This window comes from Amblyomma mixtum, chromosome 7, assembly GCF_055824585.1.
Source record: "Amblyomma mixtum isolate Tamu chromosome 7, ASM5582458v1, whole genome shotgun sequence".
In the NCBI taxonomy this organism is placed as follows: Eukaryota; Metazoa; Arthropoda; class Arachnida; order Ixodida; family Ixodidae; genus Amblyomma; species Amblyomma mixtum.
In genome coordinates, this window is record NC_143018.1 from 3,548,994 (window position 1) to 3,576,283 (window position 27,290).

At 46.1% G+C, this 27,290-nt stretch overlaps 1 pseudogene; it reads left to right on the top strand.

Annotated features, from left to right (window-relative positions):
- The window catches only part of LOC149334819 (uncharacterized), an 81,802-nt pseudogene that overhangs the window by 11,574 nt on the left and 42,938 nt on the right, over positions 1-27,290 (top strand).

Below are 27,290 nucleotides of genomic sequence, written 5' to 3' on the forward strand. Positions count from 1 at the left end.
CTGTCCGTCCTGTGTCTCTCCCGTCCTGTGTGCCTCCCTTGTGTCCGTGTCTTTTTAGCGCTATGTGGCAAGTCAACCATCACCAACTCGCCCAAGCTTGTACCCCGTAAGATGGGCTTGCCGGAGGGATGTGCCGTCGTTCCTGTAGGTGTGCTTCCCGTCGAAGAGGGCTTGTGGGGTCTCGTCGGAGTACGAGACTGCGTGTGCGACGGCGTAGGTCATGGCTTTGGCTTCCTTTGGTTCCGGCGGCGACGGAGAGCCAAATGCATGCTGTACTTCTCACGGATTGTGTCGGTGAGCGATGACACCTGGGTCTGCAGCGTCTGCTGTGTAGGGGCTGGAAGCAGTTGGCGATGATCATCGCGAGCAGTTTCGAATGTTGAATCTCTCAGGTTATCCCTGACCCAGGGGCATCATCTGGGGATCTTGTCATCAGCACTTCAAGTGTTCGATTGTACTGACGGGTCCGGGCGTCAAGGTTCCTTTCGATGGTCGAAGCTTCGACTACGGTCTCTTCGACGGTTTTTGGAGGATACCGAATCAGGCCAGCCAACAGTTGCTCCTTTAAGCACGCATCAGTAAGGTGAGGTTCTTTTCCTCATTCATGTCAGGCTTGACGCGCCTGAAAAGGCGTTTCACTTCTACCACATTCGCAGCCACAGTCTCGTTTGGGTGTTGAATTCGTGACTGCAGCAGGGCCTCCGCTCTTTTTTTCTTTTCGTACGACGCTAGTGAAGCGGTCGTCGAAAAGAATTCCCGCCGCTCTCGGCCGTGCTCAGTTTAAAGCTGATAGCTGAAGTTACTAGAACGTTCTGGAGCAACGTAGAATCGACTCCGCCTGGATGCGATAAGTGGAGATAAATCTCGTCGCGTCTTGCACCACAAGCAGAAATACAGCTTTGAAGAATGAACAAACAAGCACTACAAACATTCGCGGAAATACTATCTCTCTTCGAAGATAGCCGTATTCATTCTAGTACCTCTGCCATAATCAGTAGACAATACCCCCGCGCTTGTGGAGCCCATCGGCGCACAATCATACAGCAGTTGCCGATGTCTGTACGGGGACGCAGTATCCTTCTAATGGAAAGGCTGGTCCCGTCGGGGCAGTGGCGTCAGGGAATGGTGAATGTAATCGCACAAAAAATAAATTTTGCGGTCAGTCGTGAATAAACATGAAATGCATCTCTGGAAGGGCATAACGCCTTACAAATTGACATATAGATGGTGATACCTGCATTGTGGTATCGTCCTGGTGTCAGTATCTCAGTTGTGAGTAGGCGCCCGATTCAACCGACGCTACCTATTAAGTTTCTGTTTCCGTTCCTCGTGCCTAAGAATTTCCTTCATTTCCGCCTGAGACCGCCCTGTCAGCCTGATAAAAGGCGATCTGTAATCTGTGGCAGCTTTATCGACGAAAAATCAATGTGGTTGAACAATAAGGTCCTTGTTTCACATCATCGCCTCACTATCGCTGCCTGAAGATGATGGACAGCAGTTAACTGTTGTAATGGCTTTTCCCGAAATGTATTTCATTTGAGCTAGTCCTGTCTTATCACTGCTTCACTTCGTATCTTTACTAAATATTGTTGTACCTCACTCGATCTGCGCTAGAACTGGTGCCAGCCTTTACCATAGTTCAGAAGGAAGGGGATTTTCTGCGAAAAATGTTCACGACCCTGACCTTAGCGCTGAACTGGCATCCGACCCCGACAATCGCTCCTTCGTTCAAGGTCACGGCATCGACAATGATGTCAGGAATGTTCCGAGATAAAAGCGGCTTACGAGAAGCCGAAGGTTTCAGTCGTCGTGGGAACAGCATCGTTGTGCGGCTTGCTTATAGCATGCGTTTGTTCATCCCGGTTAGTAGCCTTCAAACCTTCCATGCAAAAAGTTTCATTAACGTTTGCCGATTGCTGTCCCCGAGGAGTGTTATTCTCTTTGTTCGCTCAGTATTTTCGTGCTGTCAATTGCTTTTGCTCCGCGGGGATATCGAAGTTAACCGCGGTCACGCGGTCTCAAAAACTGTATGGTGCTCATCTCTGTTACAACAGGTCAACTTACGAACATAGAAGTTGTATAAGGAACAGCTTCAGCTTATTAGTTCAACTACCCGTCTATCATGTGGTCACATTCATTTGCTATCCTAACCTTTTCTCGACGGAATGCAGCAACTTTCTTCAAATGTGTGCCAATTTTAGCCTGTCACAACTTTTCAATGAACAAAGCAAAACTGCGTCATCGTCATCAAGTGTGTTAGGTCTATTGTTAACTATGTCCCAAGGCATCGTCATTTGTCTTTCATACCTTCCGGCGTTAAGCGATCGATCATTGTTTCATTTGGAACTGAATATTTCTGCCCCTATACTCGCGATAGACAATTAAAACCCCTCAGGGGTTATAACAGATTTTATCGCTATTAATCAAGAGCTTTGCCTTCTTTAATAACTACTTGCTAGGGTTGTCTCAACACTGGCTTGACGCGAGGTATAGAATCTCTTTAAAGAACTGGTTTCTTTGCTCACTAACACATTCATTCCGCTAATAACGGTGACGAATAAGGCAATGACCAGTGGTTAGCCAGTTCATAAAGACTTCCAGCAAGAAAAAGTCTATCCTTCGTTCGCCTAATCGACGAAATTCTCTCGGGGGCGTATTTCGATGGGAGGCGTATTTTGTGTATCACCAGCGAACGCCATAGCGTTTAAAAATCCTGAGGACTCATCTTTAACCCCACTCTACCTTCGATGCTGATAATCAACCTAAAACTATTTCGTGATGTAGCCTACAGAAAAGATGCTTCTAATCTCGGGTATTAGAAACTCTTTATTGGGCTGACTAGCGCCCACAAAGATCTGGATGATTTGGCGGCGGCGTAGCTACAAGCGTGCTCGGCGGTTGCCGAACAGAACGGCTGCCGCTGGTGGCCATGCTAAGAAAAAAGCTGACAACGGATGCGGCGTGCAAAGTAACTACAACAGTTTGGAACAATGGAGCAACGTGGAATCAGTTCCGCCCGGGAGTGATCATTCGAGACAAATCTGGTCGCGTTTTGCATCACAAGTAAAGCGGTGAAGATGCGTGCGAGCAGCTTCGAAGAAAAAACAAATACCAATTACAAAGCTTTGCGCTAATATTGGCTCTCAGTTTTCCCCAGTTGATTCCGGTTTGCGTCCGGGGTTAATTCTCTGGACTCCTGCCTTTCCTCGCATGCATAAATGGCTCGGCAGCAAACCTTAGTTCATTCGTTTGTGTCTTTGAGGATGATTGTTATGTGTGTCGTAAAATAAACAACTACTGCGATATCTCTCTTACAATCAGATATTAGTAGCATCTCCAAATGGTGTCAACGGTGGAACATGAAACCTAACAAGAACAAGAGTGGATGTTTTCGTGTCACCCGTAGCAACCTGATGCAACCTGAAAAACTTGCACGTAGCAACCTGTAGCAACCTGAAGAACTTGCACACTCTTGTTTACGACACCCGTGTCTTCCAATTTTCTGCACACGTCCACAGTAATCACTCCTGCTCGGCGACCAGCCCACGGTCTGTCTTGCAAAGAACAGGATGTGCCGAGATGAGGCTATATGGCGCACGTCCCCTGCGCATATTCTTCACGCCCTTATAAACACTTGTAAACGCTGATTCCGATCTTATAAAAGAATAATTACGGTAAAATGCTCGACGTAGTGTCTGTACCAAGCGATGCTACCTACCCACTTTCTTTACACAGCGCGAAGCGAGATCGAAACACGGAAGAAAGCTCCTCGACATGTAACCATTAGGTGCAAAGATGATGCAATGTGAGGATTTACTGAATGCCCCTTGCGCAAGGCTAGCATCTTTTAAGGCGGAAGCCTTTAATGCCTCATCGTTGTAAGCAGGAGCTGTCGACAGAAATGTCACGCTTTTCAGTTGGTCGAAACTGTCGTGACGTCACAGTGCGCGAATTTCAAACGGGGCCAATTGTACTTTGGCTACTAACCATGCAACCAATTAAAGGGATCGTATAGTGATGCTCCAAGTAAGTTTGACAGAGATTAGTTAATTGCTTACTTAACCAATTAGTCCAATTAACCTTTCTAGTCAGACCAGATAAATAAATAAAACCGAGTAAGAAATTGGCCGAGCTTGGGAATCGAACCCCTGTCTCCGGAGTACGAGTCGAGCACGCTACCACTCCGCCATGCCAGCTCGATGGTTTGGAATGAACAAAGGTGCGTCTAGTGAATACGGTGTCTTCGTTCACTCCCATCTTCCTCCCTTCCCGTTACGGCGAGGTTTAGGTGTCCACCGAGATATGAGAGACAGATACATTTCCTTTCCTCAAAAACCAATTTACCGACGAGCAAGGCGTATTTGTCCGCGTTTCAGATTGGTCCAAATTATCGTGACGTCACCACGCGCGAATTTTGACGGGTGTCCGCCGAAATATGTGCGACAGTTACTGCGCAACTTCCTTTCCTCAAATACAATTTTCGACTAGTGTCTACTGAGATATGTGAGACAGTTAATGCGTAATTTCCTTTCCTCAAATACAATTTTCATTTTCTTCACTACGGCCCCTCTTTCTTCTTTCACTCACACTTCCTCGCTACCTGTACCGTGCTGCTCAGGTGTCCACCGAGACGACAGAGAATTACAGCCCCATTTCCTTTCCTCAAAAAGCGTTGCGTTCAAAGGGCAACGCATCGCGCCGAACGGGTGGTGGCATTCCGTGGACTCTCTGGCAGCGCTACAACACGCTGTCGCGTTCCACTCCTAAAGGCGAAGATTAAGCGTCATTAATTGGCAGTTAATTAATGCACCAACAAAATGTGAAGTGAACAATCGCGTAGCAGAATGCAACACTCAGGCTTTCGCCTTTCACCACTTTAGCCGCTAAAGTTCCTCGTATTTTTATTTTGTAGTCAGAGTAGTATTTCATGCAGAGTAAAAGTAAGTTAATCAACAGGTAGCTCTTTTTCTTGGCACACCATGGTAGTGCACACATTTGATATGAGAGACCACTCACCTGTCGTCACCTTCGGATCACTATTGCCTGAAAGGCTTGGCCCACCTGCGAAAGAAGCCTCGAAGTTCGGAAAAGTAGTGCTCTGCTAGTTGCTCTTGCAAAGCTCTAATGCTACAACATAATAAAGCGAATCTACACAACAACACAATCAGTCGCCAAATTAGCAGCGCAGTAGACGGGGCATAGCAGAAGACACAGACAGCGGCGCTGAATTCTTTGTGTCCTTTTGCTATGTCCGGTGTAGTGCGATGCTGATTTGTGTGTCATGCACCAGCTGGCCCATCCAATTGCCCTCTTCGACCATAAAGCACCGTTTTAATCATTTCTGCTGGTTCCTTTAAGTATAGACCAACACCGACCCGTGACGTTGGATGCGAAAGCGATGCTGTCACGGCCGAGTCGATTTCGGGTGTAAAGTACACTGTAAACAAGTATCAACCCGAACGGGAGTTTAAATGGTTGGCGTCACCCTTTAAACTCCATATGGGGAAATATTTACTCCATCTATATAAAGTAAAAAATGGCTGAGGCTTAGCTAAGGTTAAGCCTAGTCAGATGCGAAGCATATTGATGGCTAGACTTGGTAATACATGGCTTTCCTTGGTTGAATACTTGGTTATTTTAATACAACCACTAGAAGTGTAGCAAGGATTGCCGTGGCACCTATATACGGGATCATCGATGAATTCAATGCCGAGTGTACAACCGCTGCCCCAGCACCGGCTACAACAGCATTCTTGGCACCCATGGAAAGTACATTGGAAACACCCTTAGTCACCACCGCCACCATTCCCTATAGACTGTATTGATGTACCCCCAGCAGCAGCAGGCAGCGCCTCTGATGTGGAGCCTCCACCGCCGCGGCCGACCGCGCGAGCCGGCAGCCCATCTCTCCTCTGCTGTGACGTCATGTCGTCGCGTGGTGTCACGTGGTCACGTGGTGTCACGTGGTCACGGTGGTAGCTCCACCGCCGCGCTCGACGGGATGTAGTGTAGCTCTAGTAATATGCTTCGCATAAAATGCGATAAATGACATATTTTACACCCTTCACTCAAAATGCGGGTATAAAGAAGGATTCTCCTCCTTATAAATGCCATTTTTAAATGGAGTTTCTTGGTTTCAATTCAGCTGAAGTCCCCAGTAGAATAAAAACACCATTTTGCGCCATACGCCCTGCTACCTAGTGTCCCTTCTCCTTCTGATCAGCCGTCTGATAATGGCGGTGAGTGACGATCCGTTGCTTACCATCATCGTTGGATATCTGCTCACTTCTGCTCCTTCACGGGCGCCTGCCGCGGTACAAGATATCGGCTCTCGCGGTTCTCCGCTACAGTAAGCTACACAGCCCAGCCGCTCTTGTGAACCCTCCAGTTTTCTAACCATACCTGAACTTCCTTGGTGACTGTCGCCTACCCTTCAGAGCCCACGCTTAGGCCTAATTCTCAAAGCTTTTTTCAGTGTGGCTTTCGCTGTATGTTGCAGCGGATCATAATGTGCTGCATAAACATGAAACTTATAAAACGTAGTTTCAACGCTGAGTTTTTGGTTGAGCTGATGAGGCTACGTATTTCCTGAGTCATAATGAAAATCCAAGTCTTAAAGAAGTGAATATGAAAGCAAACACTGCCACTCCAAAATACCTTCAGGGGTGTTGTCATTTTCAACTTATGTCGTCTGCTCTGGTTTCTAGTCAAGTGTAGTGCGGTGCATGACCGTGAAAATTACTCCACAAGCGAATCTTTTTCAAGTTTTAGCTGTTCATTCTAATGTCAGATCCCTTTATCAACGAACATAGACAACCAAACGAGCTCGTACAGCAAAAGCAGACGACTCCTGTTGCCGTCGCCTACGCCGCCGCTGTGTTTGCACACGGAGAAAACAAAGTGTGACGCGGGGCCACAATAGGGCAGAGTAGTTTCCCAAGTTGGGTTGCCGCCGGCCCCAGCAGCTACTGCCCATTTTAGCCGCTGGCACGGCTGTGAGAATGAGCCTGAATGATGACAAATAAACATGACGCTATTTCCGGCTCCATTCCTGTGGGTAGTAAAAATTACTTCCTTGTACACCTAAATACCCACCTTGTTAAAAATAAAATATTCCTTTTATACGTAGGAAATAAGACCTCTTTTTTGGGTGTGCGCTAGAGGGCGATGCATTTGCTCCCATTTGTGTTTTTTTTTTAAGAGTGTGGCGTTTAGTAACTGATTTTCCATGTAATGTTGCCTAGGCTGTCTAATTGGAACGAAGCATATGTGAGGAAACATAGCACACGCGACAGCGTGGTTAACTACAAGAGACGCATACAAGATTCGGGGAAACACCTGTCGGACAAGATTCACATTAATCGTGGAGTTTTAAAGCGATATCTTAGAAATGAGGTCGCGTACCTTGTCACACTCTTCTTGAAAACACTATTCAACTGTGATGAATAGGCGCCTTCAAGGGTACTTTGTGAGATGATAAAGATAGGTTGGAATGTTTTCCTTACATCTTTTTACAACTAGTGATTCATTGTTTCACAACCAACGACCTCCCAATTTCGCGTCTGGCTCTCTACCAACCGAGCTACGTAGACGGCTGTCCAATCTGGCGCTTTTGGAGGTTTTTCATCTATGTATAGTTTAACCGAACCTTGAGAGTGTTCACCAGAGCCACCCTCGGCCGACGTAGAACGCCCTTTATTACTGCAAAGAAGGGAAGGGGAATGAGGGGCTCGTTATAAACATGAAAGAAGCCAACAGCCACAGAAACCAAGGGGCACAGGGGATTTTTTTATTTACTTATTTATTTTCTGGTGTTGATCAATTTAGAATATTGCTGAATATGTTATCGCTTGAAGCTAATTGATTAGAAAAGCAGAAGAAAAAACAAGCACCTGCCGTCGGTGGGATCAGCACCCACGACCTCCGAATTACGCGTCCGGTGCTCTACCTCTGAGCTACGACGATGGCTGTCAAATCTTCTGCTTTCGGAGGTATTTATGTTTACAAGTAACCTAACCTTGAGAGTGTCCATCAGCGCCACCCACGTTCATAAGCGGTGGACGTAGAACGCCCTGAGTTACCGCAGGTGTGACGCAGAACGTCATCGAACGGAGAGGGTGGAAGCTGCGTGAGAACCCTCTTATGCTTCTGCGAGTGACACGTAGGGGCGTCATCGAACGGTGAGAGTGGAAGCTGAGCGAGAACCCTCTTATGATTCCCACACATCAAGACGCCAGAACGCAGGCGCAAGCATCTGTTCAGCAGACAAATGAAGGAAAAATAGGGGCTCTTTGTGACATACATGAAAGAAGTCAACAGTCACCAAAACCAAGGAGCAACCGGGCTCTTTTTTTTCTAATATGTAGTGTTCATTTATGGGAGTGACATGGGGTTTTTTTTAACGGTAACTGATTATGAAGCAGAGGAAAAAATAACCACAGGCCGGCGGTGTGATCCGAACCCACGATCAACGAATTTTGCGTCGGTACGTGTAGTATAACCGAACCGAACTAGGGTGGCCCTGCAGAACACTCTCAATGTTCGGTTAGAGTACAAGTAAATGCCCCCGAGAGGCGGAACATCGGACAACGGTTGCAGTAGCTCAGTTGGACACTAAATTCGGAGGTCGTGGGTTCACCGGCGGCATGTGATTATTTTCTACTGCTTTATAATCACTTGTAAATAAACACCAAAATTTTAAAAAAAACATCCCACATTCTCCTTGGTTTCGGTATGTTCGCTTCCGTTGTGTGTGTCATATCGAGATAGTTATTTGAATAACCCTGAACAATCTGGTCTAGCAAACTCCTCAACCATGCTTCGACTACACACACGCATAGAATTTGACCATTTTTTCTGCAGGCTCACAAACCAAATAGTGCCAAAAATAATACTGTTTTATAAATAGCGGCACAGCCACGGTGCCTAAGCAGTTATGGCGCTCGGCGCCTGACCCGAAAGGCGCGAAATCGATAACTTTTACCCTTTTATTGGTCCTCTAAAAAAAAAGGTAAAAAGAAACATAAAAGAAAGAGGGAGGATGCTTGGACCAGCAATGCTTTACCAGGCTCAACGCGAATTAAAAATAAATGAAAAAAAAATAAATGTTCCAAAGAAGAAAAACAATCTAAGCAAAAAACAGAGCCCGGCCGCGACGGTCGAATTTCGATGAAGACGAAATTCTAGCGACCCATGCACTGTGCAAAATCAGAGCACGTTAAACAACTCCAGGTCAGCGAAATTTCCCGAGCCCTTCACTTCGGCCTTTATCATAGTCTGAGTTGCTTTGGGACGTTAAACACCCATAAACCAGACCTAACTACACTGATTCTGGCCTTCCTAAAACTTGTATAAACATACAGCGTCCAATAGCTAAGTCTTATTTTAAAGCACCGGCATCATAAACATCACGTCTACGACGGCGCCGGTTTTAGCAGCATCAGATTGGACTCGCATGCTCGACCGGTAAGTTCATGATCCACGGTTCTTGCAGCGGCGCCGATAATCGCAATGTCGGAAACACTCGACTATTGCAAGCTGAGAGGGCAAAGTAATAAACCCTGCGTGCATTGAGAGCAGCACCGAATGAAAAAGACGAAAATATAAAGTAACAAGCTCGTCAGAATAGCTAATATCAGCTGTAGTTAACCGAATACAACCATCTGAGATGGTGCAGGAAGGATATACACAGTAACTTATATAACTTAAAATATGAAATTCCGCAAAAGTTCTCACCAAGTGCGGGAAACGTAGCAAGATGGCGTTAAGAATAAAGAGCAAGAGGGTTTGGCAGGCCCAGTTAGAGCGAAGAGGTGGTTCAGCTTTATTGTTTCCGAATTATTATAAAAATTCAGGTCTGATTCTTTATTATCATTTCCTTTCAACGGCTCAGGACGTAGTGCGCGATTTCTCACTGCAGTGGAATGTACTCTTCGACGCAACTCGTGACTGTCTTTAAAGAACACTGTGTGCTACTAAGCTTTCTTTGAAGGCCTTGTCTAGCATTGCAGCCACACCCACAATAACACTATGAGGACGTACACATAACCTTTGAATTGAAATCATAAAGAGACATCACTTGGCGGCTTACCTTTGGCGTAGTTAGGTGGACTAGTTTCATCTGTTTCTCTAGCTTCCTCTGCGAATAGAATACGATTAATTAGTATTACAATACAGTTTTTTTCAACCCCTATGACATAGAGACGACATATTTTCTCCCAACACCAAAGGGTAAATTTTTTTTCACTCTTGAAAGCAAAAAGCATAACGTAGTGATCAGTATGGCATAGTTATGACTGTACGTTGGTGTGTATTGCAGACCCTTGCGGTCATCGGAAGACAGCAAAACATTTTTGTCACACGAAAAACGCGAATTCTGTCGCATTTGGACGCAGTTCCGAACTCTCGAAAGTCGCTTCAAGGACTGCGACTCATTATCATCTGCTAAACTCACGCACTGCGAGCAGTTTAAAATTCATCGAAGTCTCGGAACTCCGCTGAACTGCTCAGGAAAATCACAAATCGCCTTTCCAGGCTGGCGGTGTTCGAAATTGGTTTTGCCCTCCTAACGATGCAGCCATGTTTGTGAAGCCTTTTGCAAACGCGAATTGTGCCCAAGCCTTGTACCTTTAAATTGGACTATGAGCTGTAACTTTTTCCTAGTGCGAATTTATTCTATCGCTCTTTCTACGTATCTTGTTGTTGTCTAGCAGTAAGCGACGCATTTATTTAAAAATAGATTTAGATATCTTTCCGCCACGTGGTTCAAATTCGGGACATCTACGCCAGAAATCAGTGCATGAATAACCTCTTGACGTGATAACTGTCTAGACGAGCCTCCAGAATATGCGTAAAAAAACTCTGTCGACGAATTACACTTTACATCAAAAAACCAGATGGTGGAGCCGGCACTTCTTTATTTTTCCGACTCCTTCTACATTTCAAGCTCCATTTAAAGTGAAAACAGAGTATTTTTTTGTTGTATTGCAGTAACCTAACGATAGAGGCCATTCGGAGGACATGACTCGCTTCAAGGGATAGCCGTGAAAATTTCGTTAAGTCAGTGCGAACGCAAACCCCCCTGCACCGAAAGTTTTGCGCTCGGGAAGCGGAGCGATATCACCAATACAGAGAGAGGATTCTGCAGCCCGAGTCGACGAGGCCGATAAGACGAGATAATGGTGCCGGGCTCTGCAATTCTGAGCAGGAGACGTCTCAAGAAAGGGGTGAATAAGATGGTTCCACACGCGTGTTGGCCCATTAATTAAATGCCAAGCCAATCGGTTTTGCATATATCAATTGCAATAGCCTCTCACTGATGCGGCGAATACTAACGCCCGGTTTGCATTTGAACACATCATTCATTAGTAGCATCAAAGTTGCGCTTAGGATTAGCGATCAGCTGGCACTGTAATTAGCAGTACCTTTGATGGTCCTGGTTAGCTTTTCTTCATTTTCTCCGCGTTACGTCTTACACTTTTTTGTCTTCACAAATTGGCAACATTTTCTACAGCAGAAGCGTTCGAGGAGATACGTAGCAGAATGCGCATATAGATCGCAGTTACCCGTGCGCTCTTTGGAATGTGTAAGAAAGTTAGCCCTGATAAGCCTCCGCAAGTAGAACACGAATAGAAGAAAAAGAAGCAGTGTTCGAAGCCTGTTGACATTAGGTACAGTTTACTCTTCCAGTGCTTGAAAAGGCAACCGATAGGAGCTGAAGAAGTGCTTTGTAATAAGAAAATGCATTTAAACGGAGTAGAAACTTCACGGCTCTACGTGCGTACGTTGTTCATCCACAAATGGCAGAAATAAAAGCAACTCTTGCATAATAAATTTTATTCTAAAGCGCCCCTTAACTTCATTTAAACTGTTGACATCTAAACAGCTAATGCTTCTATGATCCACGACAAAAAATATTTCATGATCACCATTGTGATGAGAACGGTGGTTTCGGGCTGTGAGCCCGAAAAATTACTGTACAAATCGTAATTAATTCGTGCTATCTCGCGGTGAAGGCTACAGATATATCTTAATATATGGCCCTTCTAGTTTAAAATAGCCGGGTTCCGGAGAAAATAATTTTCTGGTTAGATTGTCTTAATCCATCGTTACAGAACAGATTTCGTTCCCCCTCGTGTCCTTTTATTTGGGGCAGTGGTGGGCGCCTTTAGAAGGATGAATGAGATAACTTGGCAGTACGCATTCGAGATCAGGCTGGGTGTATTGAAGCCACCGCCAAGAAAGATAGCGCCTGGCACAAAAGGATCAGCTGCGTAGGTTTTACCTTACCTTCTTTAGAAAGGAGGCCAGACGCAGCGACCAAAGCAGCCACCACAAGGAGGCAACAGATCCCGAAGATAAGGCCAGCCTTACGGCGCTCATCGTCATCATCGCTGCGTGGACAAATACACAACAACCGCAACCTCAGTGTCGCAAGACCCAGCCCTCCTTTCGTGGCTTGCCACCCAAGATCGCGGGAAAACACGCAAGGTATGAATATTGCCTTTTCAGCCCATGGTATGGTACAACACTGGGGCTTCCCTCTACATGTCCAAGATTCACGAACAAAAATTTTACAAATTGGAAAAATGTAAGACACACTTCTGGAAATATTGAAGTAAATAATGAAGTCCATTATTTTTTATATGTAGCAAAATCTATCTTTTATACAGCTTCCATTGATTCCATCAAACAGTTGTGGTTTAGGGGGGGTTTAACGTCCCAAAGCGACTCAGGAGACGAGGGACGCCGTAGTGAACGGATCCGGACCTCCTGGGGTTCTTTACCGTGCACTGACATCATATAGTACACGGGCCTCTAGAGTTTCGCCTCCATCGAAATTCGACAGCCATGGCCGGGATCCAGCCTGCGTATTCCGAGTTAGAAGCCGAGCGCCATTACCTCTTAGCCAACGCGCCGGATCGCATCGAACAGTTAAGATTTCCATACAAAACCAATTGGAAACGCTTTTGACGATAGCAAAAACGTTAATAAAAAAATATACCACTGGCATTAAGTGATCAGTGGATATATTAATTGTTATAGTAAAATCGTACGTTATAAGAAATAATTGCGTTCAGAGACGGATTCCCGCTCAAGAATTCTTTTTTCCAGAATTGTTCGGTATCTACCCCCATTACAAAAACTGACCGAGCAACAGGTTTTTGCTTCTCAGCCGTATAACAGAGACGTTGCGGCACCCTTATAAGACCGAAAGGTGTCAAAACGTGAAGAGAAGGAATCACCTTACTTTACACCAAATCAGAGCTTAAGGGCTGCCATGGGTGCTCCGCTACTCGGCTAAGAAACAAACCGCCTGTCGACGGTTACTTTTGGCAAAGACCATGCATCCATCATATGGGCTTCGAGCCAAATGACAAAACAGAGGTGGTAACACGCACCTTAACATTTTTTTTTATTCTGAGCACCAGGTCATCAGATCAAAAGCTGCACATGCTGCACAATATGCGAGATGTAATCGCTCGAAGTTTCCACACCGAGTATTGGCGCGGATTGGCAAAGAGAATGTGCGGACATAGGCCAGCCCAATATGGCACATGCATCCTAATAGTGTGTACATTCATACGCCCTTAGAATGCATGGGGTTAGCTGTTCCTGTCCTTGAGAGTTGCTCTCGACTTGTCGTGACATGTTAGCCGGAGTCAAGCTACCTAGTGACCAAGAGGACGGTCGCCTGGTGCCCAGCTTTCGCCGGTCGCAACACAGAGAATGGGCCGGAGTCAAAGGCGCAATAACAAAACAAGCTTTACATTGCAAATGCACTATACATAGACATTACATCCTACTCTCGAGGTAGCATGTACTTATGAGTGGCCACCACCCTCCCGTTTCGCCTTACGCTCTCGCCATACCTTCCTCCTTCCACAAAGAACATAACAAGGTTAAGCTTTGAACATGCTTTCATCATATGCCTGCTTCTTCGATGGTAACCGTTCCGGTTGGGCATTAAACTATTCCCATCACACCCTCCTCCCTCCACGGTAAACATCTTAACCCGCCTCCTCCTGGTTCCATTTTAATTGTCCTCCGCGTGGTTCCCGTGGCCACCATCCACCTATTGTGCCTTTTTAAGCCCTCTCCACACCCTCCTCCTTTCATGGCAACCACTCTCCAGTTGGGGATTCTTCCGCTATGGCGACACCCTCCTCCTTCCCAGGTAACCACCCCCTGGATGGTTCTGGGGCAACCACCCACCGGGTATGCATTCCTCCGCTCAAGTCATATACCCTCCTTCCACTGTGACCATCTTCCCAGTGGTTCCCATGGCAACGCACCCAACGATTACGCCGACGATTACTACGACACGCTACTACTGCTATGACACGAAATCTAAAAATAGGCGCTCAACAGCTGTCCCAGTAAAGCGCAAGGCACTGTCAGGATTCCAACCATGAACCTTTGAAGCCTAAGCTGAGCAGGTTATTAAATAATAAACTTTTTGCTCATTCAAGAATATTTGGATTTATATACGCATACAAAGACTGTTTGGTTGGTTGGTTGGTGTGTTGGGTTTTATGGCGCATAGGCAACTGAGGCCATCATGCGCCAAACAAAAGGTATTGTAAAAGTGTTTTGTTGAATATTATAGACATGTAAAAAGTCATCCCTGGTGTAGAGGCCTTCAGAAGTTAATATTACCTCTTGAACACATGTACAAATTTTAGAAATGGCTATTAGTATAAGCTTTAAAGGGGGCTGGGAAACCTCAGTAGCTATCCTAGGCTGGACAAGGATATTGAGACTCCCAACCAACCAAAATTAAAACTTCAGCCTTCTTCTCAGGCATGAGAAAGTGGCTGAGGTGTATTAGAATTAAAACATACTAGTGGGTAAAAAAATTTAGAGACACTTATGAAATCCCGATTCTTGAAGAAAGCTAAAAACACGTGATATATTGCCACGTATCACTATAGTGGCCTTTCGTTCGCGCTCAAGGCCATAGAAAAGGGGTGTTATTTTTGTTTGTGACGCTAGAAGCGACTGGACTTATCTCGATTCATCACAGGCAAGAAGAGCTGCATCTATGTTTTTCCCGACTACTATAGATGATCTTGACCAGTTATCCGGAGGTTTCCTCGCCGGCTATAACTTGAGCGATACCACAAGCGGCGGGCTTTCGTAGTTGACGACTGACGAGCTCGTTTGTTGCTTACGCCGCCACCGAGTGATGCAGTTCTTTTGCGGGCGCAAGTCAGCCCAAAGAAACAGCTTCATTTGCAAGTTTTGCTGCTGTCTTCCTGACTGCTGGATTGCCGTCACTACAACGTGATATACCAACCATTGCATTATCTCCTAAAAGAAGTGTAGCATGTAAAGGAATGTGTTCGATACAAAATTTAGTAAAGTACCTTTTCCTTGGTTTTTCGAATTTCATACAAGAGAATAAAATGTGGTTAATCGTAACTTCAACTCCGCATTCTTCGCAAATAGGTTGATCTTTTTTTGTCAGTAGGAAACTGCGTGTCAGGTGCGTGTGTCCTATACGAAGACGACAAATAATGAGTTCCTTGAAGCGTTCTTGGTGGGTGCAGGATTTTCATTCTCCTAAAACTGGTTTTACAAAGAGTAGTTTGTTGTTTGCTTCATTGTCTCTAGCGGACTGCCATTTTTTCCTTATTTCACAATGTACCGAGTTCATGGAATCTTTAAAGGGAATATCTACATTCTTTATTTGCTTGCCACGAGCCTGCGCAGCGCAGAGGTCTGCTCTCTCGTTGCCTTTAATTCCTGCGGGACCCGGCACCCAACAAAGTTTTATGTTTTTTCCTTGAGCGATGGCTTTTGTTATGTTGTGTATGATGTCACCGAGCATCGGATTAATTGCATTTCTAGAGTGGAGAGCTTTAAGTAAACTAAGGGAGTCTGTGTTAATAATACTGTTTCCGAGGTTTTCATTTACTATTTTTTTTTACGGCTAAGCATACAACGTAACATTCGGCTGTGAAAATTGATGCCTCAAGTAGCTATATCGAGAGTTGATTCAGTGCCCGGTTTCATAGGAAACAGAACTCAATAGCTGCAACGGATTGAAGAGGGCAGCAGCTTTTCTTTTCTCATTTCCTCCACAACTGCAGCCTGTATTGTGCTAAGCCAAGCTAAGTATCGGTAAAATTCGGAAAATATTAGGTCTGCGCACGGTTATTTAAATTTAGGGAGCTTTCTATATACGCGATCCATTTCAGCTGCAGTTAGTGAGGAGTTGGTTGCCTCCCAAATCCACACAGGAAGTTTGGATTGCTCCCTCAGAACTTCGGGCGGTGGGGAATCGGGGAAGGTGCCAGCCAGGAACAGCCTGAAGTATATTAACCGAGCTCTGCCGACACAACCTCGCGCTCCTGGGAAACGCTGCCGCTATAAGTGACCTCATACATATTCTGAGCAGCATCCTCCCTCTCAAAGCCGCAATAGAGTTTCGGTATCTGTGCCATGGTGGCTGTGCTCCTGATTGCGTATACTTTTCTGATGCCAGGTTTTGGCAGCGCACGATTGGACGCAATCCACTTCCCGACGTCCGAAGGAACCACGCTGCCCGGCATCGCCAGCGTCTGGTTCACCGCCGTCGTAGACAAGGTGATGCTCTGCTGGGCACTGTGATAAGGACAGACTCGCCAGGGGTGGCCACCTGGTGCGGTACGTTGTCGAGTGATGCCGGTTCACAAGGAGTGATTCGTACTATCCGCGTGCTTTACGATGTGCTCGACACTCGGGCGACGCCCATTTTCACAAAGCACTTTTTTTTACCTCGGCAGAGGGCTTGGTACAATAAAAGCACTTCGCCAGAGAGCTGGGACGGAATTCAATGGACCTTCATGTCTCTGTCATACTGATTATGATTGCGAACCAGCCATCTTCAGCTCTTGACACATCGTCCTCAAAACACTAACCAGGACCGTAACTGTGATCCCATGGATGCATTTGGAGAGTGCAGCGGCGACACAATCAATCCCGTAGGGACTTGCCGAAGAGAGACAGCGTAAAAATAAAGAATTTTCAATTTCCTTGGCTGTAGGCAACGTCGGCAGCAAAATCCTATATTTTGAGCGAGCGACAGCACCTTCAGACGAATAGGAACACAGTTAAAGTGCTTGTGTGCCTGCCGCTACACAAAAACTCGTTCCCTCCGTTACAGTTCCTTCTAAGCGAGGCACACAGACTGCATCCACTAAGCCTCCGCGAGGACAGAAACTGGCCGCATTATTTTTGCTAGACAAGGGTAAATGCGCCTTTACGCATTTTTCGTATTTTCGTCAGTTGTATAAATACACCAATGCCCTGCACTTCTCACATTGTCATAGCCTCTCAAAGCTGGCTGTCTTATCGACTTCTAAGAAGGCATGTAATTGTTGCTACACACAGATTTATTAGGGTCACCAATTAGCGGCATAATATTTCATTTATTTCCGCATGCACCGGTTGGAGCGGCGACGCCGATAATTCACTTCTAAATAGGCATTTATTGGCGCAAACCCACACGGAAACGTTAACGAAAGACAGTTAGGTTGGGTCATTTTCATAACTGCAACAGTGACGGACGCAGAGAAAATTGCGCAAAACAGGCCGTGCGTTCTCATTTTTTTCTTCTTGTTCCACGCTGCACGGTTAACCCATTGCTAGTCATTTACTTCCGATGTTTCACTGTATTCGCACTGCTACTTCCATTACGCCCGGCCATAAAAGGTAGTGCATTCGCCATAGCTACTCCATGCTCCATTTCGCCTTTTGTGAAGCTTCCTGTGCATATTTCAATGGCCACCATCATGTTTCAGTTACCATCCACCATATTTTTCAAGTTGCTGGCCAAAACCTGCTTTCTTGCTTTCATTTATGAGTTTGAATTTCTTCAAGTCACTCACGTGAAGATATGCCGCTAGATTCATCAAGTTCCATCAAGCTGTTATCAGCTCACCTCTAAGCTTGGAGCAATAACAAGAAATGTCATTGCACTAAGTCCCACTCATGCATATCCGGTATGTGCGCTATGCCACACACACATAAACCTGTTCAAAAGGCAACTGCATAGGTTTAAGAAATCCAGACGAATGGATGAAACTTGCAGGTAAAGCATGCGGAGTCTTTTTGGCCTGAATTTGATATAGTGACGTCATCTCTAATTAAAATCGCGATGCCTTTCAATCTTCTCCGCAGGGCACACCGCAAAGTGGGGGATAGATTTTGTCTTCATGGAAGTAGCGATGCAAAACTATCGACTGTAATATCGATACTATCGATATAGGTGAGTCATTATCGAGCTATCGATGGAAAAAAAGACTATCGATAGTGCACTTTCGATAGTACTACCGATAGTGCACTGTCGATAGTACTATCGATAGTTAGTACTTTCGATGGTAGTATCGATAGTACTATCAATATTACTTTCGATAGGTCTATCGAAAGTACTCTATCGATAGTAATATCTATTAGCCATATTGATACTACTTGTTATACATAGTACTATCGATTCTATAAAATCAACCGCGCGTACCCAGCGCATCCTAAACTTCTTTTCCCGAGTGTCTGGTATGGAGGTGATGGTTCGAGTAACTGACAGCACTCGCCCGTTTTCGCGGCCAGTGCGTCACCGAGCTCTGCAGATGTTCCCTATGTAAAGTTGCTGGATAAAATGTTAGCGTGCGAACATCCTAGTTGCGAAGCATGTGTGCGAAAAGCATTCCTGCAGCGGTTACGTCAGCATCACGACTTCTGGAGTGCACGATAGTGTCGTGTATGCCAGCACAACTTGTGCTGTTTGTTCTTTCATCCCATGCAGTTCCAGGTATTTTTCTGAAATGTTCCAGAGTTCGTTAAAGAACTACTGCTGGTCGAAATTTACCCGGAGATCTCCACTACGGCGTCCTTCATTGGTTGTGTCTCTTTGGGACGTTAAGCCTCATGATAGCGTGAAACCAACCAGTTATCGCAGATGTTTTGCCTGTATCGCTGGCCAACAAATGCATATCAATATTGTTACTGTCAATAGTTTTACCATCGACAGTTTCACTATCGATAGTTACAGCCACAGCGATAGTCATAGATAGTCATAGCGCATAGCCTGAGTCGCTCTGGGGCGTTAAACCCCCATAAACTAAACTATCGATAGTATTGCTATCGATAGCGATACTATCGCTAGTAATACTATCGATGCATGGCAACACTATCGATAGTATTACTATCGACAATAGGCTCACGATAATACTATCGATAGTCTATCGATAGTACCACTATCGATAGTTGAAAAGAAACTATCGATACTATCGATAGTCGATTTTCGGATAGTTTCGCATCACTGCATAGAAGGCATCGGTACATTTCCAAGGCATAAACGCCTGCTTTAAAAGAAAAAATCCAACGCCATCGAAGGCAAATCACACGGAGCGTTTTTTGGCAGCGTCTAACGAGGCACGGCAGGGCGTGGCTGACGAGAGCCGTAATTTCAAAGCATGCCTTCCGTGACCTCGCACTGAACTTCCCAGCACCTCGCAGAACTTCCCAGTGCATTGCGAAAAAGCGCAAAATTCAATCATCCATTACGTAACTATTTTAAAGGCTTCTGTCTCACTTGGCATGCTTCACCTATAGCCTATACAGATTTGAATCCTTGAATATCATGAAATTCTCCAAAAGTGGTGCAATTGGCCTTTACGCTCCAAACGGCTCAGGTCTTCCCGGTAGAAGTGACCCCTGACCCCTCTTGAACCTCTATAAGCACCGAACAGTACCTGTATCTCGGTTAGCCTCGCTTCATTATACCCGCTTAAATCTGTCCGAGCTACTACGAATACCGATACCTACGTTACGAGCGCTATATTAGACCCGGTTAAACCCCTTTGAGCTCAGAATATTACTATTCTCGCCGATATTAGCGCTAAACTGGCATCAGAGAAACCCGGTATCCACCTGCTTGCTAGGACAGGACCGATGTAAAACCTGTTTCTTCCAGTAAAATTCGTTTATATAACATGCGGTGGTGTTTTTAGTAAAATTTCGCCTAAAGCATGCAATGCTATACTCAACTGATGCTCGGGATTGCGTCAATGGCTTTTTTTTCTGTCACGTTATGCCTGGTGCATCGGAAGGCAACTTTCTGAGGCGGCATGCAGCCTGCGCTCTCGTTATAAGGAGCTTAATGTCAAGGCCCCAGCCACCCGCAACGACGGACGTTTCGCAGATTCTGCCTTGCATGATATTCTGCTATAGGATGCAAACTACCTAACCTGTGAAAGAGTTCCAAGAGGCTATTTATAATAATCACATACGCGGTGAAAAACGAATACATGTTGTCTACTTGGCCAATGCATTGTTGTGGTCCTCAAAAAAATTTTATTTGTGTACAGGTAATTACTTTACATTGCCTTTCGAGGCCAGATTTCAAGAAAAAAATTGAATAAATTCAGCTACCACTTTTTTACAAGCTTGCTTCCGCCCGAAAAGTTGTTTTCGTACCGCTATGAAGTTGTCCCCTTCACTTTTAAATATTTCGTAACCGGTTTCTTTTCTGAGGAATAAAAAGAGCTCTGATAGTTTTATGAGCATGAGTAAGCTTTAATTTACAGCAACTGTACTGATGGTTCGCAGTGGTGTTCTGCAATGGACACAATATATCGCGTTTTTCCTTATCCAGGAGGCGCTTATATCCCTACCATTGGAACCAATATTATAAGCGCTAATTTCTCACTGGTAAGTAATTTACCGACTATAGAGCGAAAGTAGCCACCGATAGCTTCCACAATGGCGGTACTGCTGCTCTGAATGTGTCCAGATCTGTCAACCTGGTGAGTTGTTGAAAAGAAACCTCAACCAAAGACGCTTTCTTGTGCGCTCAAGGCAAGACGTGGGTATCCTTTCGCAGCGTTGTAGCGGCCGCAGTCCAATGACTGGAACACGGAACACAAACCCAAATCGTCTTTACACAACCGGTCTTGGGATCTCTGATAAAAAAAAAAAGTTATCTTTGGTCAGCCGGAGAATGAGGCGCGATGAGCAATGAAAAATGACCGCTGGCCTAGCTCGAACGCTCCTTCCAGCGCCACTGCCAGCTTTGTCTTCTTCGCCACACTACCCGGGGGCACCGTGCGACCCCCCTCTTCATCACGATAATACCATTTAGAGGTTGTAACATTGTTGTTCCCATGTTCTTGCCGTATGGACCATAAATAGATGCCTAAACACTATGCTCTCGAGCTCACAGCTTCTTCTCCATTAAAGCTCATCCTCATAGTTAAAGAAAAATTATCCTTCCCGCCTAGAAACACTGCAACCGCAAATAAGTCCTCATCGAAGACTTTACTTACCCACGGTTGGCTAGAAACACAAGAAAAAGTATTTTATTTAAAAACTTTTATTAACTTTTTATAAACTTATAAACATTATAAACATAAATTTTATAGACTTATTTCCCTAAACTTACACCGATTGTAAGTTTCGATCCATTGAGGATCGTCAGATACACACACAAGGCTTATCCAGTATTTAAATAAAGAAAAGCGAATGCTTTTATAGCGAAGCTCTCAGGCGCCCGTTTCTCGCTTGTGCGTGGTCGTCGCTGTCGTCGGCGTAATTGGCAGAGCAATAGCGAAGCACAGAGGAATAGCTTTTGACGAAAGAAAAGGGAACAGGAAAAGCCTCACTTCTTGATGGACACCCGAACCGCGCCGTGAGGAAGAGAGACAGAAGCAACTTCTATTGCCAAGAACTTGTCGACCGCAAGGCGCCTGAGTCTTAGTGTGACCCCCGTGAAAGAAGGGAAGACGGAAGGCGGTGAAAGACGATATCGAAAAAATTGGTGTTGCTTTAGCATTGCTAAGCACGGAATAATGTGCTCGCTTGAGAAACGCCTTTATTTGCACAGTCAAAGAGGAGGCTGGCCGGCGAAGATGGTCCGGGCCGCCGCGAGTGGCAGCCGACGCGCGCGCGTTTCCAACAAGCGGGGTGGTCTGCGGGGCAGGGACGCCCTTCGGCTCGTCTATGCCTTCGTGACTAGCCGGATCCTCTACGCCGTGCCATATCTCCGCACTACTAAGCAAGACGAGGCGCGAATAGACGCCATCATCCGCAAGGCAACTAAGCCAGCCCTGGATCTCCCGGTGGCTACCTCTAATGCCAAACTCAAGGCATTGGGGGTGCTAAACTCCTACCAGGAGCTGCGGGAGGCCCACCTCGTGAACCAATACACGCGGCTCACGCAGACGGCTCCTGGGCGCCGCCTGCTGAACCGCTTACACATCCAACACGACTGCACTCCAGAGGAGGCGGAGCGTATCCCAGTACTATGGCGCCATATGCTCTGGGTCTCCCCGCTCCCCCGTAACATGGACACCGACATGCATGAAAACAGACGACAAGCGCGGGCTCGGGCACTTGAGAGACAACACGGCTCCCGACCCGGTGTATATTATGTAGACGTAGCAGGGGCATCGCCCACGGGATTTTACTCGGCCGCTGTCGTTCACCAGGAAATGCACGTTGATGGACTCTCCTTTCGAGCCCCGAATCCAATGCGGGCCGAGGAAGTAGCGATAGTGCTTGCTGCCGCCCACGCAAATTCGAGAATAATCATCACGGACTCCCGGAAAGCATGTGAACATTACTTGGCAGGGGAGATCTCCCCCTTAGCTGCTTATATTCTACGACGGACTGCCACTGATCAAACACCCAAACGAATCATTTGGGCTCCTGGCCACCAGGGCTTACGAGGTAATGAGGCCGCTGACGCGGCTGCCCGAGCGCTTACTCACCGGGCTCCTCGTTCCAGCTCTTCTGGCTCGGAGACTAACCAGCCGCTGCTGCGATTCAGGGAAATATTAACACATTATACCGACAACCACCGCCTTTTCCCGGCCCCTGCAAAAGGGCTGAGTAAGACGGAGGAGCGAACTTTAAGGCGCCTGCAGACAGGTACTCTACTCTGTCCTGCAATAATAAAACATTACGATCCTAACACGGATGGGCGATGCCCACACTGTGGGGAGACCTGTGATATCTTCCACATGGTGTGGGCATGTACTCAAGATCCCCACCTTCCCCCTTCCTCTACCTCTTCCAGAGAGGCATGGGAGACTGTTCTCCTCAACTGCTCCTCGCTTGAGTCCCAAAGAGCTCTGGTGAAACGGGCGAGAGACGGGGCCTCGTCATGCGGTGTCCCGGACTAGGGACGCCGACCATGTAGCGGGGCCACTCTGTGGCTCCCAACACCACGCGCGACCGTCGAAGACCCGAGGCGGAAGGCATGATCCCAAGCTTCTTTGGGGAGGGGAAAGGGAAGTAAGGACTGGGATGAGTATTCCCACACCAGATGGGACAGAGAGAGAAACGGCTCTCTTCCCAGTGCGGAAACTCGGGTTTTACGTTCGGGTCGTAGCGAGCAAACTCGGCCGGACACCGGAAGGTGTTGGTCTGGAGCTGCCGCAGAATGCGTTCGTCGGCCGTCGACGCAGGTTGCTAAGAAATGCAGATCCTAGCAGACCCTAGCAGATCTCAGCAAAAGGCCGACAGTTGCATGACGCCAGCCTCTGTTGAATTTAGCGGGTTACACAGCAGAACGCCAGCACTTAGCAATTGTTTCGGTCTTAGAGCCGGACTGAGTTGCTCTGCGCGGAAGCTTGTTTCTCTCGACCACTCTAATTGAGCGCTGGTATTCTCTATTCCTCTAAACAGTGCACTAATTTCCGCTGTACATAAGGAAAGCATACTATCCTCTCAAATAACTTCCACTACAGCAAGTATATACAGGAGACATCAAAATTCCCACGCCCGAATTTCGTATCACTGCAGGCGCTGGAATAAGTGTCATTCTCCTCTTACTAGTCCCATTGGCGTCTGGGGTGGTAGAATATACTGCGCGAAAGGTAGACTCTGCGGCCTAAAAACTTTTTATGCAGCCTCTACATGTACTAGGAGCAGTAGTTGCTGAATAACATTAATGTTCAGGTCTCCAGGGTTTCAAAAGAAAATAAATACAGAGGAAAAACTGCTCACCCGGATCGTTGGTTCCTGCGAATAAAAAAGAAAACACAGAGATCTATACATGAACTAGGGGATTCTTAATCAGGCAGTAATTTTTCTAAAGTAAAATTAGCCCCTTGGAGCATTTGACAAAACCGGGCTTCTCGCCCTCAGTCCGCTGTGTCTCCGCTCAAAAACTTCTGCTCATTTTTACAATTTGGGCTCAGGATAGCAACAAACAGGCACGTGGGTGAAATTGCGGTTAGCCTGGTTTGTTACTTGTCCTGGAATTGCAAATGCATTCCGGCTGACCATTTATTCTGAAAAAGCGCAGTGCCTTACGGGTTGGTCTGTGCCTTAGATAAACTTCGCAGCAAAATGAGCCGTGCACAATGTTTACACTGCCAGCTGAAACAGGACGGTACAGACGTCATTACCTGCGACTGGCCTAGTGCGTCGAGACAGCCCCAGACTACCTCTCCGTAAAGATTGGAGTTCAACATAATTACGCTGAACATGTGCAGCCAAAAAGAATTGCCACTCATTCCCCGGCTATTGAATGCGAGCTTAGAGGGAAATCCAGTGGACCGAACAAACGGACACAGATACGAAAATATACGTGACCAACACATCTGGGTGCTTTTTAATTCGTCGCTGTTCTTCTCACAAACCTCATTTGTGCGCGATAAAAGAGTAGCCGCGAAGGAACAATGTGCCAACATAAAAAAATCTTTCGACGATAATAATAAGAACTTGCCGCTTTTCTTTCTTCCTACAAGATGCAGTGCGTGGAAAGCCAGAAGCCACTACGCACATCAAGGTCCGCGATGTACAAGCCCTCTTTCCAGCCACCACGGGAACATTTCGCTAAATTTCTATTGCTGTACAGGAATAAGATAGTGGTTCACATGCGGCTCTGTGTCTTAATTGCTGAGTTATTTCCGTTTTTAGAGTGATATGAGTCTTGCGTTGTGGAAGCATGATGCCAAAAAGTTTCCACATTGATAATTCGTGACCCCGGTAACCACGGAAGTATTTGTAGTCAAGCAATACCCAACATAATAGTTTTTACCTAAACGTGCCAAGTGGTCCATATCGCCGGCATTGGAAAAACCAGCTTTCGCGGGGGGGGGGGGGGGGGGGGGACGAAAGCACTTTTCTCTCAGGTTTTTGTGTCCACGTATATGGGAACGTACACTGTTCTCTAACCGAGATCTGCACCGCTTTGAATATGTGTGCGCATTCTGTTCTATAAGGTATAAAAGCTTAACAACTCATCCCACCCTCAGGTGCACCAGGTGGTGTCCCCGAGAATTAATGAAGCGCATTTTTGCAAAACCTCGGCAAAACCAACAAAGTTTTACAGTGTGTCTGGATAAAATGGCCAGAATAAAGGGAGGAACCAAAGCGAAGCCCAAATAAAAGTGATATCGCCCATTATCAACAGTGATGTTCATTAAGTGGTTATCAGTTACTTGCGGTGCTATAACGATAATTTCTAATGATACTTGTCTTCAAAAAGAAAATAGCCTGCTTATTACCGTCTGAGCATGTCATGCTCTGAAAGCAAAAAAGTCATTTACGTACCGCTTTCGGTCATCGTAGACATCGAGCCTAATGTGGAGAAATAATAACAAAAGCAGCGATCAGTCTATCTTATACACAATCACTAAGCAATAAATGGCACTTTAGTGTTTGATATGGCAACACTGAAGAAAAGAAAGCGCATGGTGTAAGGGATGCCAGAGAGTGGATGCTGTTAATGCTTTCATTGAGACGACGTTTGCGCTCTTTTTTCCACAAGTTCACAAGTCCTAAATAGGCACTACTCTAAGACGTAGAACGCTTCACAGGCGAGGAATTTCATATTACGGCTACAGCCGCACTTGGCGAGGAAACCATGCTGATGCTTGTTTGTTCCCGTGACAGCCTGCAGTACTTGCATGCAAAGAGCGAAGACACTGCTCCCCTCTCCCCATCCTGCTCGTACATATGCAGCATTCGCGAAAGCCACGATCTGTCAAGGTGTTCGCGCCCATCAGTTTTGGCGTTTTATAACAGACTAAATAAGAAAGTTATATTATCTAGGTCAGAAGGCTGTCACACTGAAAGATAATCTTTGGGCCCAAACTCGCCAGAAAATATATCACTGTGGGAGAAGCTAACAAATGACAAAATAAAGTGACAATGAAGGAATAAAAGCTAATGCGCTCACAAGATAGACCACTGACTGTGCTCCGTTTTCGAGCTCTACCCGCGATACGGTGACAAAGTTAGCCCGAAGCACTCTGAGAATTCAACCCTAATCGCCTCTTTAAGAACACCTTAGTTTTAATTCAGGAACTCCTTAAGGGTCTTCGTTTTCACGTCGCCTTGTTATCATACTTTATCCACCCATCTCTCCACAGCTCGACAGTATTCGAGGAAATAAAACGCCAAAAAGAAGTTGGTTCGAGGTAGATCCGAAAAAACTCTTCTTAGGGGCCAGTAAGGGTAGGGGCAACGCGGCTCGCCGAGGCCGCATGCGCCGACGTGATCTCACGGCGTTCCTACTCATTCAACACAACAAGACGGTCATAAAATATCACGAAAAAGGCGCTTAGTAATCTAGTAGTTAGCTTTCAATTAGTGCGTCATGAACGACAGCAGCGCTGCTGAAAATAGGCGCTTGTTTTCTTCATAGCAAAGCGCGAGGAAAACTGAGATTTATATGAAATGCACCACGCGGAACCAGAGTTGCATGCACAGCATCCCCCGGAATGACGGAAGAATTACACTTTGGAAACGTTTCTTCTGAACCACATTCGTAAAGAAAAAGATGCTGTATCATTTGGAAGTTGTCCTTCACCCAAAACATCCAAATGGCACCCCAAATTTTGGAAGTAGATCCACTCCAGAAAATGAATTATTGTAGGTAATGTGGATTAGGGAGTGGATTTAAGCGGATAATTGGGTCTGAAAACTATACTATCATACGATAGGCTAATGGAACGTGCCCACAGATTCTAGCCCTAAGATTCGCAAATTGCGGGGGCTGATGGTGCCACGCTCACGGTGACGAACTAAAACGTTTACCCCAAATTGCTCGCCTCCGCTGTCTTTATGAAACTAATATCATACCACCCCCTCATCTCTCTTTTCCACAGCGAGAGACCGGAGCCGTGGCCCCGTGGTAGAGCACCTGCCTAAATTCCGGAGGTAGTGGTCCGACTCTCGCTGCTGGCCGGGTACCCACCGGTTTACTCAAAATGAGTAGAAGCTATCGCCCTGCCTGGTGATGGGCTTCCTAGGGTTGCATTGCTTCCGAAAGGAGCCTGCATGCGCCATCAAAT